We start from the raw sequence: 20,392 nt of genomic DNA on the forward strand, positions 1-20,392 counted from the left end.
GGGTTCTCTCCAGGTACTCCGGCTTCCTCCCACAGTCCAAAAACATGCAATGTGGGGATAGGTAAATTGGACACTCCAAATTGACCATAGGAGTGAGTGTGAGAGTGAATGGTTGTTTGTCTGTCTCTGTATGTGGCCCGGCGATGGACTGTCCAGGGTGTACCCCGCCTATCGCCCGATGTAGCTGAGATTGGCACAGCACCCCCCGCGACCCTCTGGTTGAGGATAAAGCGGTAGATGATGACTGACTGACTGAGTAACAAAGATAGTTAGAGGAAATGTAGTGGAGTAAAAGCAAAAGTTGCTAGGAATACAAATAACAAAGTAAAGCACAGATAAGTATTTGTACTTTGTTCCATTACAAGAAACACATATAGTCAGAGTTTTTTCATACTTGGAAACCTTAAATGGGGAAAGTTTTATTATTATTAGTCCAAATAATGCAGCCACATGAAAACTAAGCTCTGAGCATTTTCAGAAGCAGCCAAGAGAAAGATTTGATGAAATTTGAATGAACATGTTACAGTGAGAAGATGAAATGTAACATGACCAAACTTTTATTATATTAAAACTTAAGGCTTAAAAGTAAAAGAGAAAGACAGTCCCAGTACCTTATCCTATTAACTTTTATTTAAATGATAGCATTTTCATGAGGAACATCAAGGAGAAAAACATTAATTTACATACATACAGAAAAGTAACATGTTTGTTTCTATCATTATGAACATATACATGAGAATAAATATCATATATTCAAAGTAAAAAAAGTAGAAAACTAACAAGAACAGGTATAAACCACAGATTTTCCTGTTTTATTTGAAGGTGTTTCACTGCTTTCAACTTTTTTTTTGAACCCCAAATCCTGAGAGAGTCATGTGAAACCTTCTATTCACTGGTGCTCAGGTCATTCCAGTTCACATCAGTTCAGCTCGATTCACCTTAATTCAGTTTGCTTCACCTGGAAATGGCTCACACACTCACACACTCACACACACACTCTACTGACGTGTGTGCGCGCGGGTGTTTGAAACATCACCACCTTCTCCATCACTTCTTCTTCTTCTTCTTCTTCCGCTGCTGGTTTGATGTTTCACCATCGACATCATCTACAGGGAGACAGAGACACAGCGTGTGAAACCCACAGTGTGATCCCACTGTTGTAATAAGAAAAAAACCACACACACACACACACACACACACACACACTCCTCCAGGACGTCTGCTTTTGAGGAATCATGTGAGGAAAGATGTGTGTTTTTTTTTGTTCCTGCAGAAACTTGTGCGACTCAGCTTGTGGTGATATTTTGTTTACGAGAAACTAATGAGCGTTTAATTCGGTCAATTCAGTCAACAGACAAAAAGAAAGCAGAAGGGCGGTGGGGGGAGGGGGGGAGCGGGGGGAGCGCTGAAGGGATGAGACGTCTGAGTCAAACCAATGTACACACACACGCGCACACACGAACACACAACAAAAAAAATTCAATCATGTCTCCACTGCTGCCTGAGGGAATCACACTGCATGTGGAAACCTCACTATACTGGAAAATCACCTTTTCCATGTTATTTTACACAGCGCACACACACACACACAGGTCCACACTGTTATCCTTTTAAGGACTCTTCTTTGACTTCCCTTCATTCAAACAGCCTAAACAAAACCTTACCCCTAACCTTAACCATAACCAGTTAATTCCCTAATCCTATAACCTTAACCTCAGCACAATGTAAGACTTAAACTTAACCAGTTCCTTTAGAAATGAGTTATTGCTTCATTAGGACCAGGTTTTGGTCTCCATGAGGACTAACGGTCAGTGTTTATGCCAGAAAAGGTAAAACACATTTGCACAGCATTTGCTCTGCGGACACTCGTGGTCATAATGCATTCCCAAAACCCTTACCTTAACCTTAATCTTAACCCTTAGAATGCTTTTTTACATAAAAGTACATACAGAGAAAATATATTATATTATATTTTCATTTCTACAACTATATAAACACACCTGAGCATAAAAGCACCCAAAATGTTTTCATTGGATTGAATTTGTGCAATTTGGAAATACGTCACAGTTCAAAGTTTGCTTGGCTCGTTTTTATGAACAAAATAAAAGAAAAATTGTTTATTTTGTAACTTCTGCACAATTATCGCTATTTTCTTTAAAAAAGTGATATAAAATGAATCATAACTTTGACTCAACAACACATAAGAAGACATAAAGACGATTTTTGTAAAGCATGGAGATGTGGCCTATAAACAAACACCCCCAGGATGTCCATATAAGGAGTTGTGTATTATTCCCACAGGAATTTACCAAGGCTGCATGAGCACTAAGGGTTAATCTTAACCCAGAACAACCTCACTTTCCCAGAATGTCCTCACTCCCTATGGTAAGTTTCTGGGTCCTCACAAAGACACTCATACAAGAACACACACACTTACACAGACTACATTTACATGAGGAACCAAAAAGATGTGATTCTTTAACTCGTCATGGTGCAGATCTCACGGTGTGTCAAGTGGAGGAGTGAGTTTTTCTTTTTTTTCTTCTTCTTCCTCTTTTATTTTTATTTAATACAAGCGTGAAAAAAAATGACATCTGTGCCTCAAAGAGCTAATGTGATCCTGTGACAATGGAGGGTTTGGTTTGTATCATCATGTTACCACGTCTGGCTGCCAACACTGGCCTACATAAAGACATGAGTGACGCAAAGTGCAGGTTTTAAAACACACATCTGAGTAACTGTTACGTCTGTGATATACAGGACGTACGAGAGCAGGTTGTGTAACGACGTGTAATTTACATAGAACACATTTATCACTGTTGTTATTGTTGTTGGACTGGATCCAAATGAGCATAAACACAGTGATATACACTGTTTAGTTTAGTTTCATAGTAACATGACACATGAGACAAGATGGAGTTCCTAGTTCCAACAAACAGCAGCAGTTTAAACACAAAGGAAAACATACAGAGGCCAAAATACTGAACTTTTCCCCTTAACTTGTGGCAGAATGATTGAGTTTGGAGGCATCGTTTTACATTTTCCAATTTCATTTTATTTATAATGTAATTTTCCAGGTTATCCCACTGAGACACTAAATAGAGATTTACAAGAAAGGGGAGGAAACTGTCATAATCCCACCTCTCTCTTATCTGTTTTACTTATCTATGTCAGTTTTCTTCTTATAATGAAATCAACTTTTCTGATTTTTCAGCTCCTTAAATGTGTAAATGTTCTGGTTTCTTTGCTCCGTGCAACAAATAAATCACTAAAAACTGAATCATTTTGGTTTGTGGACAAAACAAGACATTTCAAAACATCATCACTTCCAAGTTTGGTGAACACACGTTTCAAGAATTTCTTGTTTTAAGGGGGTTTGCGTGGATGAAGCCATTTCTTAAAATGATGCCGTGTTTAAAGGAACTTTCTAAGATGTTTTGGTTTCGTTTCCATGAGGATTGAACCTAACAGCAGCAAAGTTAGCAGGAGGTCTTTGATATGAATGTACGACACACAAAACACAACATAAATGTCCCTGCGTTTAGGTTTAAGTAACAAAACAAGTATTAGGTTTGGGAAAGATCATCCACTTGTGTCTCTAACTTCAAATGCAGTGAGATATTGAACGTAAACATAAAAAGGTGAATGATACAGTAGCCTGTGAAGTGCTGTTCTTAGAGAGCACAGCGTGTTATAATAAGTGACTAAAGAGCAAGTGCAGTGAGCTCTGACAGAGAGGACCAGTGCTGGACGACAGAAACTGCTTTCCTGTCTGAGGTCAGGGTGACGCTCACCAGTTCTCACCTTGTTTATCTGGGTATTAGATCATCGTGATCAGAGGAGAAAACATGAGAACATATGAATTTATCTATGGAAAGCTGATTTTGTGATTTTCCGACTTGAAACTGAAGTTTGTGTCGCTTTGAAGGGGAGGAGGATCTGTGTTTTAGCTCTTTCTTTAGGACACAGGAAGGATTGGTCTATTGCTGTCTTATTAGTTGAGCTTGTGTCCAAAGATAAATCCAAACTAAACATTTTAATCACCACAAATTACAAAAGTAACACCTTTTGACTCAGTGATGGAGGCAGCTGTGGATGAAACAACTCATTTGTGCCTTAACGTAAAACCATTGATTTTTTTGGATGGATTTTGGTGCAGCCATGTTTTTCACTGCGAACCACGTCTGTCTGTCTGTGCGTCTCAAAGCAAATAACACAAACACATGAACTCTGATGAATTAACAAAGAGAAACTGCGTGTTTTAAAGCAAGTACGTGCTAAAATCCGTGCAGCAGTACAGGGTTGTGGCATGTGTGTGTGTGTGTGTGTGTGTGTGTGTACCCTGTGAGACAAACATATAACCAGGACTGAAGAGCCACGAGCCAGCAGTGAGTGTAAATATGTAGGTTTCTTCTGCTCATGTTACAACCGTCTCAGGGGCTCGTGGTATAATTCAAAATGTCACCGAGGACAGAAATAACACATCGAGCATCTCGTCAAATCGCTCTGGCTTAAACGGCCTCTCTCCGGAGTGTGTTTAGGAAATTAAAGGCCGGGGATTTTTTTCATAATTGTCCATTTTATCATTTTATTACAGCGCGCGCTCCTCTGATGGGCTCCCTTTACGATTTATCAAATACAATTAGTGCGTGACTTATTTCAGGGGGCTCTCCATGGCTGAGGACCATTAATGTGTGTGTGTGTGTGTGTGTGTATAAATAGCATTAAGTAATTGGAAAAACAGGAAAAGGGGCTGGAAAATCTAAATTGTCTTTGTGGATTTAGACTCTCATCTGCCTGAATTTCTTCCCTCTCCTAGTTTCTTTCTTTTTTCTCTGCTGCATCTTTGTGAATTTCCCACAAAATTCCGTGTTAAAGGTGGAACAAAGCAAATGTGTGTTTTCACTGGTAAAGACAGTGGGTTAAATGCTAACGTCGTGCATCGTATCGTGGCAAAATGTAAATAAAGAGCGACAATCGCCTCTTGTATTGTTGCTTCACTTCATCATTGTAGTAATATTTGTTTCTTACACGACATGGAGGAATGTTGAGGTTTCCAGTGTCTTTAATCGCGTCTAATTTTTACCTACTTTTCCACTGTCCTCAAGTGGAAAAAATTCAAGGTGATATTTCAAGAAAACAGGCTGATGGAGGTTTCAATTTTCTCCAGATTTGTCTGGACAGACAGGACTAAGACAGACAGACAGACAGACGGACACAGAGAGTGAGACGGAGACAAAATCCATACCTTCCTCCTCCTGTTAATGAAGTGTTAAGGCGTCACCAGTCACTGCAGCTAATTGAACAGTGGAGATTACTGCAGCGGCAGCTCCTCTGTGAAAAGAAGGCCATGTTCATTAGTCACTGCCATAAAATATTAATTCTAAGAAATGTGGAGATATGTAGTGATCTATGCAACGAGCTCATTAATGCTCCTATGGCGCTTTTCCACAATACAGTTCCAGCACGACTCGGCTCAACTTTTGGTTTGGTATCGCTTTCCATTACTATAGTATCTCCTCAACAGGGGCGGAGTCGTCATAGCACGGCTGCATGAAACTGCCGTGACGCCGTTTTATACAGCAGTTGTTTTCCCTATAAGTGAATCATTAGAATCAGTTCATTAAAAAGATTACTTCAGTACTTCCTGCATGACTGGAGCACAGACTCCGTCCGACACGGCCACTGAACTGAAATACGACTGAACGGGTTGTGATTCGTTGTGCTGTCGCTGAATACACCAGTTAAATATTGAGATTTTAGATATTTCCTTTGCTAAATGTTGGAGATTGACGCATGTTAACAGTGCGACATGGTTCGGCTTGATTCTTGTGTCGGACGTCACGCTCATGACTCTTCCAGTGACGACACTCTCTGACTAATCATTTTAGTATCGACACTTTGGAACCTCGTCAGAGCAGCGATTAAAAAAAGTACCAGGTACAAATTAATAACACAAATGTAAAAGCAAAAAACACAACAAAAACATCATAACTTAACATAAACTGTTCTACTGTGAGTCAACCAACCAGTGTTTGAGTCCTGCTTTTGTTCATCTAATTACGACTGATAATGATCTTGTTGAAGAGGGTGTTTATTCAAAATTTCAATGGGAGAGTGTTTTTTTGTAGTATAGTGTAAAAAAGTGGTTAGCAATTGGTGGTCTGTGGGCCAAAACTGGCCCGCCAGCATCAGTATCTGACCCGGCAGATGATTTAAATAATCTGATCTGAATTGTTTTCTTATCTTCACAAAATAAATAGTTTTCAGAGCTTTAATTCTGAAGAAAATAGGAACATATTCAAACAGATTTGGTTGCTAGAATTGACAGTTAACCTAAACTAAATGTTTGGTATGAAAAATACACTGCTGTTGTCATGGAGACAGTCAGGTTTGGGGAGTAAATGTCCATAAAATAAGTACTTGCATATGTTCAGGCTCAAAGAAGAAGCAGTCATTCTTAAAATTGAAATGATGCACGATAAATATCAACAGTACGAGTGCATAGCTCACACGGATTTGTCTTTATAACAAGCTGGTGAAGCCTAATGAAGATACGATGCTATGCTATGCTATACAATGCTGATCCCTGGTGTATAATAATGATGCTGATGCAGAGTTTTTTCGGGACAAATAAAACGTACCATCAACCCCAATAAATAGAGTTAGAGGTTGATTAAAAACAAATATGATGCAGAACATGACATGACATCATTTCATGTTGTTCCCATGCATGAACTGTGTGTGTGTGTGTGTGTGTGTGTGTGTGTGTGTGTGCTGCCCTGCTTGTTCGTGTGGGGGTGAGTGGAGGGTTGTTGTGGTGAAGTGCAGGCATGTAGTAATTGCTGGGAGCAACACGCTAAACCCTTCCCTGCACTGGTACACATGAGAGGAAGTGGTCAAAGCAGGAAGCTCAGTGTTCAGTGTTTTCTTCATCTGTGGGTTTCACTGCGTCCTTTAACAGTTTCTGACTCAGCTGAGGGCACTGTGTGCTTATTATTATCATTTCTTTTTATGACCTAATGTCAGTGATTTGTCAATTCAGCGAGAGAGAGAGTGTGTGTGTGTTTGTGTGTGTGTGTGTGTGTGTGAACAGGTGGAGAGGAGAGCGAGCAGCGAGTGATGCTGACTCGCTGACGCCGCATTCATCCAAACAGAGCTCTGGAGAAAAAGCAGCATGTCTCTATCAGGACAAAAACAAAACTCCTTTCTGCTTCTGTCACTTTTCTAACCCCGTCGAACTCTCCTCTCCTCTCCTCTAACCTCACTCCCTCCCCCCTTCAACTGCCTGCCCAGCTCAGTGGGACCCTCTCTCTCTCTCCCGCACTCTCTCCCTGTCTCTCTGCCTCTCTCACCCCCCCTCCCCTCCCCTCAGGGTAAAAGTAAACCACGCCTTGAGGCCCTGCTCCCATTGTGTGTCCTCTGCTACTTCTGTTTGGGGCCTTTGTGTGCTGCTAATCAGCCGTGGGGCCATGCTCAGCCCCGAGAGTGTGTGTGTGTGTGTGCGCGTGTGTGTGTGTGTGTGTTTGTGTGTGTGTGCGCGTCCCTTGCCCTCATTACGTAGCCACACTGGGAGGCCAGCATGGGAAGTTTCTGCTGCACTATACACCTCCCTCCATCCCTCCATCACCCCTTCTCTCTTTCCCTCCCTCGAGCTGTCCGTCACTCCCTTCCTCCTCCTCCTCCTCGCTCTCATCTCACCATCCCGACACTGAAACATATACACTGGCGATGGTTTTTAAATAAGTGTGAGTGTAAGTAGATGTTACTGAAATTCTCAAAAGCAAAGCTACGATACTTCCCTGTTGTCTTTTGTGGAACTCTGTGTGATCGTAGCAACATGTCTTTTATGTCTTTGGTAGTTTTGTTCTCCTTTATTTCACGTGTGTTATCATCCACCATTAGATTCTTTATTTTAACAATCTAATCAGTTTCCCTGTGAACTGAAACACATGAATGAACTGGAATTAATCAGCTGTCCGTTGCTCTCCTCTGTCGCCTGGTGGGAGGCCGCTCCTCACCCTCCTCCTCCTCTGTCCATCCCTTTTTTTTCAGCCCACCCCTTCCCATCTCCTCCTCCTCCTCCTCCTCACATCCATGATGTATCACCTGTCTGTGTTTGTGTGTGTGTGCGTGAACCAGTCGTCCTCATGGAGACCAAAACCTGGTGCTAATGAGGCAGAACCTCATTTCTGAGGAACTGGTTAAGTTAAGGAGGTAGAGTTAGTTAGCGTTAGACATTAACTGGTCATGGTTAAGGATACATTTTGGTTTAGGTTGTTCTGGGGAGAATAGCAGCACACTCTCCCTCTCTCTCTCTCTCTCTCTCTCTCTCTCTCCCTCTCTCTCTCTCTCTCCCTCTCTCTCTCTCTCTCTCCCTCTCCCTCTCTCTCTGTGATGTAATCACTGGCCCGACTGTCTTCATTTTGGGTCACAAATACGACAGGAAAAAAAGAAGAAAAGAATGCTATTTCAATTGTGGAAAATGGCTAATTATATTTCAAGGAGAAACAAGGTTGAAAACTCTCACTATAAACATTGTGGTGGAGTTTTTGCAAACATGGGGAGTTAAAGAAAGACGATGACTTTGTTTTTGGTCAAATTTCTTCTAAGTGTGAAGGACATAAATCAATGTTGTGTTTATTTCTGTTTTTCTGGGCAAATAAAATCATTGTTGTTGTTGTTTTTTATGTCTCTATCGCTATCGTCTGGCTCCTGTCCACAGGTCAGCAGGTGTGATCAAAGACACAAATAGACAGACTTCCTGCTCTAAATCCTCAGTCTGTTTAACATGAAGGTTTTATCTTCACACTCATGGTTTTATCTTCACTGTAACACTTCTGTTCAACTTCTGTGGAACTGTAGATCATCTGTCAGTGTCAAAGCTCTGCCGCGCCGTCCCTCCGTCCCAAGAATGCCAGACTTCCTTTTAACTTTTCTAAACCAGCGTAACCATCAGTGACGCGTTTGACACACATCGATAATCTTCCGATAAAGTCTCTCTCAACAATAAAAACCAGGAAATAAAGGTTTTAGTTAGTCCACAAAACTTCTCAACTAAGCAAGTACCAGGGTGGGGATTTTTATGACCAATTGAAATCCTTTGCTCATGCGTGGCTTCATTTGCAGTTGATAAAACTGTGCCAAAAAATTTATTTTGTCTGACCTATTTTTTACCTGCATTGTTTCCCTCTTCCGCTGCCAGACCTGACTTTCAAATCCTAATTTCACAACTTGTCAGACTCTGAAAAGAGTAAAAACACACACAAATACCCTGTGTGATCGGAGGAAAATGTCAAAACTCACTCTGGACTTAAAATATCAATTAAATCTCTTGAGTTTCGTGCACTGGGAAACTCTGTAATTCTGTGTGTGTGTGTGTGGGTAATAATTAAAGACTTCCCTGACCATAATCCCCTGAACAATCTCCGCTCACACATGTGTTCACTAAATCCAATTATCAACAGAAAGGAAGAGAGCACAGTGTTGAATTATTATTTTTTTTCTTCATAACAATCACATTGTTAAAAAAAAAAAAAAAAACTATGACAGTTCCTTTGGAGTTAAATTATAATGTAAATGCAATTTTCCACTAAAAGAGAGGCAAAGGAAACGTAAACAGGACATTTACTATTGTATCATTGGTGTTTTGTAGAGTAAGGTCAAAGGCCACACCTACATATAGGTTATACAAAAGAATGAATGATAATATGGTGTGTTTACAAAAACAAGTGAGCATAATATCTATATTGTGTTTATGTTGGGAGCGCTCATTCTCCCAGAAATGGTAATTGAGCTTTAGCTCAGATCACGGCTAATTACCTCTGTAAGACGGTCTCTGCTGCGTCTTTTGTATTCCTGTGTGTGTCGGTTTCAATATGTAAGTCCAGATATTGTGTACAGTAGATCCAGAGTGTGTCACTGTGGTATTGTGCAGACCTCATCCTCCTGATCCTCTGTATGGTTTAGCACACCACAGAGCTCTGACGGGGCTTTTTGCAGCTTATTCAAATCAGCGCGTTGCACTATTCCATACCAGCTCGTGTTAGTTTAGCATCTAATGGCTTGTGACGGAAGATCCATTCACAAACGAGGCGAGAATCAAAGGGCGCTCGCTCCGCGCGCTTGTGTTCACCTGGAGTGAAAACATGAGGCCGTTGATTCGTGGCCTTAAAGGCAGCGTGAAGTGAGGAATTTTGGGCAGGAAGTCGTGAAAAACAACCACGACATGTCGTCAGAGATTAAGGCAACATGTTTAACTGGAATACTGGCTTCAGTGACAAACAGTTATTCTCATCTACAGCCCACAAACTGTTTAAAAAATGTTTTGGTCTAGTGTTTGGTTCTGTTGCACCACTCACCCCAACATGCAGCACGTAGAAAACTGACATCCAGGGGAGTTAGTCACACACAGCAAACTGCAGCTGTCAGTCGGAAATACAAAATCTGAAAAGTAGACAAATTTGAATTTGAGGACAAATAAGCAATTGAGCTTCAGCCAATGTCTCTCTCTCTAACACATTGTCAGTGGATATTTAAGGTATATTATGTTATAGTCTCTGGTTCTTACGTCTCATCATGTGATCCTTCTCAGCAGACACACTTTCACTCTCCAGATATTTACAAAAGTTATTTTTTAAGAGTCAGTGCAACAATCTGGTCAAGGTTAAGAGGGAGAAATGAAAAAAGTTATCTGAAATGACTGCGTTGACCACCTTATCGTTACGTTTTGTCTTAATTATGCTGACAAGCCACAACATTAAAAACTAAGGATGATACCACTCTACTTTTTTGTCTCTGATACCAATATAACAAACTTCGATACCAATATATGAATCTGTATCTGCCGGTTACTACTGTATATATCAGTCTGATCACAATCATCATGTCATTTCCAGCTATTTTAACAACATAATTCTACAACTGTTCTCCAACAAATATTCTTCTGCCAAGAAGAAGAAACAAACAGCCCAGAAACATGACTCAGCTTAAATGCTGCTACAGATTTTTATTGCATGTGATATATATAGGATTTTTGGATTGTATCGGATTTTACATTTTTATCATCTGTCCGACATCCGATCCAGACATGATGACCAGTATACTGATACTGATACTGATACCGATACCGATACCGAGTATTGTATCGGCTCATCAATCAGTTTAAAGCTGTGACTGATGGACGTCATTCTGTGTTTGTGGAGTCACAAAGCCATGGGAAATAAAGGGGAACATACACATTAACTCTGTTTTCAAACAATGATCTACTTCTGTATTAAACCTGATGGTCGGGGTTCATGCTCCCCAGAGTTCTCCCTCTATACCGCCCTAAAGCCTAAGTACCTTATGTCTTACTCATATTCTAATTTACAGGAATCCATACATTATGTCTCTAAGAACATGCACACCATTTAAACTGCAGGAAAAACAAGGATTGTATGTCATCTTCCAACATGAAGTGCAGAATTTTCATGTATCTTTCAAGCTGTTCAAACTTAAACTTGACTTTAAACGACTTTAAATCTGTCTGCAGTAACTAACTCAAACTTTGATTTCAGTGTTTTATAAAAGTTGGATCAAAGTGTGGTGTCGTGGGGGGAAAAAAACTGTTTGTGGCTTTTTGTATTTTTATCATTCTGATTCTGGAATTGCATGTTACAACATCACTGGGATACTCGCGGCGTATTACACACTGTTCAAAAGTTAATAGGCTTTTGCCGAGGATGGAGGAGCAGAGGGAAGGTGAAGGGAGACACCCTGAAGTGGGTAAAAAAAGAGGAGAGAAGTGGAGGAAGAAGAAGAACACGACTCAGAAACTCTTGCTTCATTCCCTCCAAACTTGTAATGTGAGGTTTGATTAGCAAGCATGTAATGTACTTTACCCCCACGGCTGGAGACAGAGGGGGGGGAGGAAGAGGAGGCGGTTGAAAAGAGGCGAGGGATGGAGGGAGAGGTATAGCAGGAAGGAGGAGGAGAGTATATAGGCTGCCCTCTCAGCAGGTCTCCTCATCTCCCCTCCTCCCTCCACCTCCTTCAGAGCGGGACACAAGTCTCCCCCCCCACCCCCCGACTCTAAAAAACCTAACTTCACCTCCTCTGCCTACACACTGACTCTCACTAAAGCCTAACGCCATCTCCTCAGCACCTCCTCCTCCCCCTTATAGCTGCTCCATGCTGTGCACACGGTGGGTGTGGGTGGGATAAAACGGGGTTGGAGGTCAAAAGCAGGAAGAGTTTGAGTCGTCCCCCCCACCCCCGCCCCCGCCCGTTAACAAGCTGAATGCAGGAAGTTGTTTGTGCACAGACACAATGCACGTTTATTTGGATCCAGCAGGGAAACGACGACGGCTGGTTGAGGTTTGTTTGCATCCGTCAGCGGAAAAGTCAACAGACATGGCTCGGTGATATAAACGTCCATACCATAATTCACCTTCATTCACCAATATAGTCTTCTCCTCTAGAGAAATATTGTTTTTGAGAAGAATATGTGTGAGAGCCTATGAGACCTCTTAAATATCCCTGATAACCTCCTTTATGTAAAGTATGTGTTTGCCTAAATCTCATTAAAATAAATAAATAAACTAAAATAAAAAGATAAGTTTCCCTTTATCCTCGTGTGTGCTGTCCACCCTGCCGGATCAGCGTTTTTCTTTCCCCTCTCTCTGCCTCACTGTGCTGTCAGCTCAGGGCGCGAGCAGAGAAACGTTAATGTGCGGCGACACCTGACAAGCGTGCTGGCCTTTAGGGCACGGCCTAATCTCTCTGGACCCAAACCCATCGGGAATTAAACCTGCAAAACCAAACAGTCACTGTGGGAGACGGCTGGCATCTGCTGGAGCCACTCGAGAGGCTGCTGAGGAGGAGATCGTTACGGATGGTGTGTCAGGAAAAAGAGTGGAGTTGTTGTTTTTAAAGGGATCAAGCTCTAAATCACAGATATACAGTAGAGTTGTTATATTTATATTATACTGGAAAATTGTTTGTCTGGAAGTTTAACGAAGAACATGAGGTGGATTCTATCCAGGGCCGGTCTAAGCCTTTATGGGGCCCAAATCTGTAGGCGTCGCCTGTGCTTGACAGTTTTTGTAATATAATAAATTGCATGAATTACATTACAGCTGTATTATTTACTCCAGACCAGTGTCACTTTTGTTATTTTTAAACATTAGAGGCTAGTAGAATCACAGAAAAAAGTTTATATTCAAAGTGAAGTTATAGACAAATTAAAAAAAACTACAAAATACAACAGCAGACACTGTATTTGCTATAGTGAACCAGTTTAATAGCCTTTGGTTTTTAAACTGGAAATAGATAAATGTAGATAAACAAAATAACTTCAAAATAACACTATTTAGATACATAAATGTATCTAAAGATATCAACATTTCTTTAATATGTTAAAATCTTTTTCTTCCATACACTATTGTGGCCCCCCCCCCAGTGATCAGCCAATTCATTTGCCTCTGATTCTACCTGTCTCTGGTCTTGTTTCTGTAGATGTTTTATATTGTATCTGCGTTTTATTCATACAGAAGCAGCATTTTTGGATGCAACCGAGTGAAAATGATGACGTCATAACTCCATCTCTCTTGCTCTTGCAGTTCTCTCGTGATCCTCATTGTCCTTATTCTTGTATTTGGAGTTTGTGTGGTCGATTTCCTTAATGTTCACTTTCTTTACTTATTGGTTAATTCTGTCTCTGTTGTATCGTACACTTGTTTAAATAAAGCTTTATGCACATCCTCCACGTCTCCTGGCATTAACGGGTGTATTCGTGTGTATGAAGATGATTTTATGATAAAAACAAAAAAAGAAACGATTGTATGGGGGCAAAGTTCTGTTTGCATGTGGATGAGGCCTCTACAGATCATTCAATACAGGACATTTATCTGGGAATGGAATATCATGAATGTGCATGAATATCTTCACATGGCACTGTGTTAATGTCCAGTAAATGTAATATTGTGCAGGACCAGACAGAGGCTGATGAACAACATGAAGGGACGGGGCCAAGAGTCACCGTAACGTGTTTGAAGCAACATTAAAGCTCTTTCCCACCAGTCAGAGTACAGTGGTGAGTTAACTTTAAAATGAATGGGGATTTTCCAGTGTTTAAAGTACAGTAGCTTGTTAACTCTGGTATCTGTTAAGCCACGCTGGGCGACTCTCCACTCTGCCTCTCTCTCTCTCTCTCTCCAGATGCCCTCATTAATTTTAGATTGGCTCTAAATGACTCTCCTCCATCGAGCACTGAGGTTTTCTAAATTAGATTCATTTATATTTAAATTGTGAAACAGGCGTGGTTAATGAGAGAATCCTTATTTTTTTTTTTACTTTAGATGAGCTGATAGTTGAGCAGCTCAGCACTGTGCGTGTGTGTGTGCGCGAGAGTCACATTTGTCCCACAATATTATTAAAAATACAACTTTTTCTGAGCGCAGGCGTTTCTAATGGATGCAAATCAGTTGTCAGAAAGAGCGTGTTGTGGTGATTTCAGTTTCAAGTGATGAAATGTGATCACTTAAACGTGCTCCTTTCTTTTTCAAAGATTAAACTCAAATAGTTTGTTCAGTCTTTCATTTAAAGGATGAGCAGACTGTTGCACGCTCGCTCCTGTTAATTTGACACTCTTTTAACTGACGTGCCACTTTCGACACATCTGCGTCGCTCCGTGCGCCGCATGTGCCCGAGAGCGAGTTACGAGGCGCACATGTTGACTTAACAGGTGCCTCCGTCGACGCATGATGCCCCGACAGAGCAGCAGGACGCCACTCAACCTAAACTGTTAAAGCTGAAGTGCTGCACATGTCACATGGGAGGGAACAGAACGTGAGGTGGAACAACAGAGCTTCACCTCCCTCCCTCCTCATCCCTATGAGCCCATCCATCCTTCTCATAAAAAAAAAAAAACACACACAAATCACACAGAGCTTTACAGCTGTACGTCTCCTTACACAGCGTCTTACAGCTCTCAGCGTCCTATAGCAACCCCCAGCTTCTCCCCGGCTGGAATTTGACTGTTAGGAATCTAAGTGCCAGGCGTTTAAAACCTGAGGAATGCTATTGTTCTGGTCACAGCTGCACCAGCACTGGCCTGGCTACTGCTGCCACGGTGTGAGCGTGTGTGTGTGTGTGTGTGTCTGTGTGGAAGAGGGGAGAAACATGGGGGGGGGGGGGTGGAGGAAGGAGGGCAGGAGGGCAGGAGGAGTCGAAGGTGTGAAAAAGGCAACTTTATGTGTTTCAAGTGCTCTGAGGTTTCATGACAAAGCAGCGCATAGCTGACAGCACGATGACACATTCCTCAGGACTGGGCGGTTGCAAAAGCGCTCCACCTCCCACTGTTCTTCTTCTTCTGCTTCTTCTTCTTCTTCTTCTGCTAACACCCTCCAGTATCATTGCTTTTTTTGGTTTTATCAGATACAGTAAACGTGCACAACATGCAAACAAGCATGTTCTACACAACAACACACCCGAGGTACGTACGCAAAGATGATAAAAACCACCCGACAGTTGACTTTGTGTATGTTAATGGTAAATATGATGGCACAAAAGTGTCTGACACACATGAAACATGTAGTTTTCTTTTCTCTCCACCATTTATATATTATATAGAGCACATTCCCTGACATTGTGAGCGTCAATCCACCACAAACAGACCGTAACTCCACTTTCAGCTCTTTTAAACTGTCAGACGTTTGACAAGACACATGTTCTCATGTCCTTGTTGCTTCCTTTATGTGTTCTTTTAAATGAGCATAAGTACAAACCTTTTTCTTTTTTTTTTAATAAAGCTTGATTTGAATTAAATTGCAATGTATACAATCACAGAGACAGAATAAAAGTGATCATAAAATGAACAGGACGACAGTGGAGAGAGAGGCGGGACTATGACACCACAGTTTCCATGCTCTCAAACTTTCTGGTACATTTCCCTTATCTTCAGAAACTTTCATCTCAGTTCGCGAGCAAAAACCAGAGGTGGCGGTGTGGGCGCAGCAGGTGCAGCGAAAGTAAAGTAAAGTAACACAGTATGATGCTTTCCTTAATGTCTGTGACCATGGTGTCATTTCAAACAAAAGACAAAACCCTCAGTCAGTGTCACTTTGAATGAAACCTCTGACTTCATCTCCTCATGATGCTCGACTGTGACGAGGTTCCTCTGTTTTTTGTTTCTTTTTTGAACACATAAATCAGTTTTCTATATGATGCATGCAGAGGGAGAGGAAGTAGAAGCAACAGTAGTGGGGTGGCAGAAATCACCCACCCTCCCTCCACCCTTCTTTCAAGTAATTACCATCCAGCTGCTTGGAGGAACAATGCTTGGCTCTCTTCCAGACGGCTGACTTCATACACTCTGTGCCACGCTCAATTTGGAGCGCAGTGGAAGCTGGGCATGACTGGCACCCTCCAGGGCATTGCTGTCGCTCTCTATGGGACTTTGTGTGTGTGCGTGTGCTTGTATGTGTCGCCTCTTTAGGACCTTTGATACCAAAACCTGCTCCTGATGAGGGACAAGCTATTTTTTGGGGCCATCTTATTAAGTAGAGCTGCAACTCTGTTGATTATTTTTTCGATTAATTCTTTGGTCCATAAAATATCAGAACACCTTAAAGAATGTTGATCGGTGTTCTTCAAACCTGGAAATGATGATGTTCTCAAATGTCTTGTTTTGTCCACAAACCAAAATGATTCACTTTTTCATGATTTCTTTGTTTTATGGAGCAAAGAAATAAAGAAAATATTCACATTTAAGAATCATGAAAAAAGCTTCAAACCGATTAATCGATAATCTTTGAAAATTGTCGATTAACTTAGTAATCAATTAATCGTCTCAGCTCTATTATTAAGTTTTTGGGCTAAGATTTGAATTGTGGTTAGGTTAAAGTTAAAATCTGAGCGTGTATGTTGCCTAAACCTACCATTCTTTTCCAGCGATGTCCCGGTGTCTTCATCAGATCTTCATGTCCTCCGTTACATCACTGAGAGAAGAAAAAGAAAAAAAAAGATGAATAATCAAATGTGATGGCCACACAGAGAAAAGAATAACGATAAAATTATCCATCAAGTGTCATTTTTAATAGAACCGATGCGGCTGAATTCATGTATAGAAGACGATTAATGAAACACACTTGGTGAAAAGCTGCTGAGAGTAAGAGAGAAAAAAAAAAAAAAAAGGTCAGAGTTCACAGTGAATCCTTGTACACCCACAACAGTTCCCAGTGCTGCCAGATGCTAGTGTTACCAGGCAACAAGTAGCTCCAGTTGAGGCCACGTAGGTTTCCCCTGTGATGCACCGCAGTGAAGTTTAGTCACAGAAAGTTTGAAGCTACAGTAGATTCTTGCAAGTGACTTAAAACTAATGTAGCAGCTGTAAATGTGCTGTAGCAGCCGTCTGAATATGACGAGGGTCATATTCAGACGGGTCTTTAAGAGGGTCAAAGAAAGCTATTGTTGGACACAGACACACACACACACACACACACACACACAGTGATACACAGACAGGGTGAGGGGGGATTTGGAAGAGGGATGAGGGTAGACCGTAGATTAAATCCAGCATGCATAGTATACTACTGTATACACACACACAAAAGCAGACAAACAAACAGGCGTAGTGACCCCTCCCCTCCCCTCCTCCTCCTCCTCCTCCTCCTCCTCCGAACCCAAACTTGGCTCAATAGGGTGCAGTACGACTCTGCTCCTCCTTCTCCAGCACAATGAGGACCTGTTTGGGTAAAGTATGCACAGTTACCCTGATTTCACTGCCCCTAAATAGCAACACAAACACACACATACATACACACACTCTTGTGAACAGAGGGGCATTTAAAGAGCGGAGGAAAAACAGCGACAGTTGCTAATTGTTGCCAGACAAGAGGAGTCACATGACCCTGATATTAGACAGTTGCTTCATCCAGCTGATACGCGTGTGTGATGTGAGTGGGGCTGCAACTAACAAGTATTTTCATTATTGATTCATTTGTTGATGATCTCTGTCTTGGCTGTCTGTGAGCAGCACACTGTAACACCAAATGCAAAAAAAATAATGATTTTAATTACATTTTGTTTCTTTTTTTAAATGCAATTACACGTTTACAGGACAATAAAAGCAACCAAAGTGTTAAACGGACTTTTAAAATGCATGTAAACAGCAAGGCATCATTGGACTAAAGACATATTGACATATTAATAAAATCTGTTGAGTTATTTGGTTTTATTTTGAGGTTGAAGATTGCTCATTTATCATCTGTTCTAGGTTTTAAAAACCAAAGTCTTTAAGCAGGTGCACTTGTTTAATTCAAGCTCAGTATCACCTCACTTAGTGCTTCACTTCGGATTTGAAAGTGCAAATTATTACTAGGCCCATTTTGTGATTCGCTAATGTAAAAAAAAAAAAAAACACTCCGAATACTCCAAGGTGGTGGGAGTGGAACCCAAAAATCGAATTCTGCTTAGGGCCCCATAAAGGCTTGCACTGGCCCTGTAAACACATTAGTCCAACTGAAATTGTACTAAATCAAATTTATCGAAGTCAAAATAACAACGGAGTGAAATGATTGTTGCATCAATCTGGCCTCAGCTCACACCTGTGGCTTAAACCTAGAAATAATAGAATGAGCCTATACAGAGAAGAAGAAGAAGAAGAAGACGACAACAAAACATGGTGACATTCAGGCCGTTTCCGTCTTATTATTTTTGACTGACAAGGAGACCAGTTTTTATCCTCCGTCAGCTTAAATAATCGAATAATTGTAAGTCATGGACAATAGGATACGATTTGGAGTAGTAGTTAGTTAGTTAGCTAGTTAAACTATAAACCACCTAAAACTAACACGTTGAAAGGGAGCGTATCACCATTCGCGTCCCCACTGGTTCTTGTACACCAGGAAACACATCACACCAGTCGTCAGGTCTCTACACTGGCTTCCCGTGAGTCAAAGGACAGATTTCAAAATCTTACTCTTCAACTCTTGAGTTGACCTGTGTCTGAGTAGTGCGATACAAATAAACTTGCTTTGCTTTGCGTTATACTGGGACGAGGACAGTAGTCCAGTTGAACAGTGTAGTAAAGTTCCAGTCGTGCCTCGACTTATCTGTGCATGGAAACACAGTGACAGAAGGGTAAGTGAGCATCATTGGTAAAACTGTGTGTTCTTTGTGAGTTGATGAATTGTTTTGGTCCATAATTATTCGGTGAAAACTGTTGTTTTCTGAGTTTCCTAAACTCCTTAAACTCCTTAAAATCGTGACGCCCTCAAAATGTCTTGTTTTTTTTTTGATTAATTGGCGATTCATTGTTGCCGCTCTACGAGAACGATGAGTTGCAGAGAGCTGTTTAGACAAACACGCTATCTACTAGTATAAGTATGCTGTTTATTTTTTTGTTCTTCTTCTTTGCTGCTGAGATCTTTTTTTGCTTTCAGCTCCGCTGTCATCAGCCGTCCCAGGCCCTTGAGATAACAGCCAGTGTTATGTCATCCGAACGCATTGTGTCTCTATTACTGTCTGCTGTGGGACAGTCACAGTATTTTGCTCTCAACTCCACAATAACAGTAATGACATTCCCCATTTGCAAGGCATGTGGCCGAGGCTGCTGCAGCGTGGCAGAGGGCCAGGCCAAAGCAAACAGAGGTGTGTTCCTCATTTGACTGCTCACTCTCACAGAGTCTGGCGGACAGGGAACGTCGTTTTTTTAACACCTAAGGACGTCTCTGTGACTTATTTTAAAGTGTGTGTCGGCGCTTTTGCTCTTTTATAAAGTTAACTTGACTTTTAACCCTTAAACACCTGAGAGTCAAAATGTCTGTCTGGACTTTTTGGCTTATTTTAACCATAAAAGGGCAGATTTTTCGTGTTAAATTTGAAATTTCAACAGTATAAAATACATTTAAAGTAACATTTGTTTGACTTTTGACTCAATTTCTCCAACTCTCTCCTCTCTGGTGACAAAGAAGCTGATTCTCCGGCTTCCTGAAACAGTGCGAGTGAAATTACCGTAATAACCACATGTCGGCCGATGATTTTTCCGATAGCACAAACTGTCGCCTATTTACGGTAATGCAAAGTGTGCTTGGGCCAAAGTGTCGTCCGCCATAAAGTTAAAGTTTGAGTTAGATTTTCAAAGATAGATTTAAGTTAGTGTACTAAAAGTGCTTTGCAGGTTCATGCATAACGTTCCCAAACAGCACTTCACCGTACAGATGGCTGCACTCTCTGCATTGGCTCATACGTGTGAGCCAAATAATCCTGGTTTAATCCAGTGTAAATGGCCATGAGGATGAAGATTTATGCATATTCACACGGTGGCTGGAGAGGTAGCGCTACGCCGCATGAGTGCACTGATACTATTATACATTTGAGTGGATGTGAATGCATAATTGAGCACAAGTAT

At 41.3% G+C, this 20,392-nt stretch overlaps 1 long non-coding RNA gene across 5 annotated transcripts in view; it reads right to left on the reverse strand.

Annotated features, from left to right (window-relative positions):
* Positions 1-480: 480 nt before the first annotated feature.
* The window catches only part of LOC131465553 (uncharacterized), a 166,456-nt gene continuing 146,544 nt past the window's right edge, over positions 481-20,392 (reverse strand). For all 5 annotated transcript variants that reach the window (XR_009241324.1, XR_009241325.1, XR_009241326.1 and 2 more), the window contains 3 exons: positions 16,920-16,979; positions 5,249-5,334; positions 481-1,106 (listed from right to left, as the gene is read on the reverse strand). This is a non-coding gene — a long non-coding RNA (uncharacterized LOC131465553). The remainder of the gene's footprint in view (positions 1,107-5,248; positions 5,335-16,919; positions 16,980-20,392) is intronic.

This window comes from Solea solea, chromosome 9, assembly GCF_958295425.1.
Source record: "Solea solea chromosome 9, fSolSol10.1, whole genome shotgun sequence".
NCBI lineage: Eukaryota > Metazoa > Chordata > Actinopteri > Pleuronectiformes > Soleidae > Solea > Solea solea.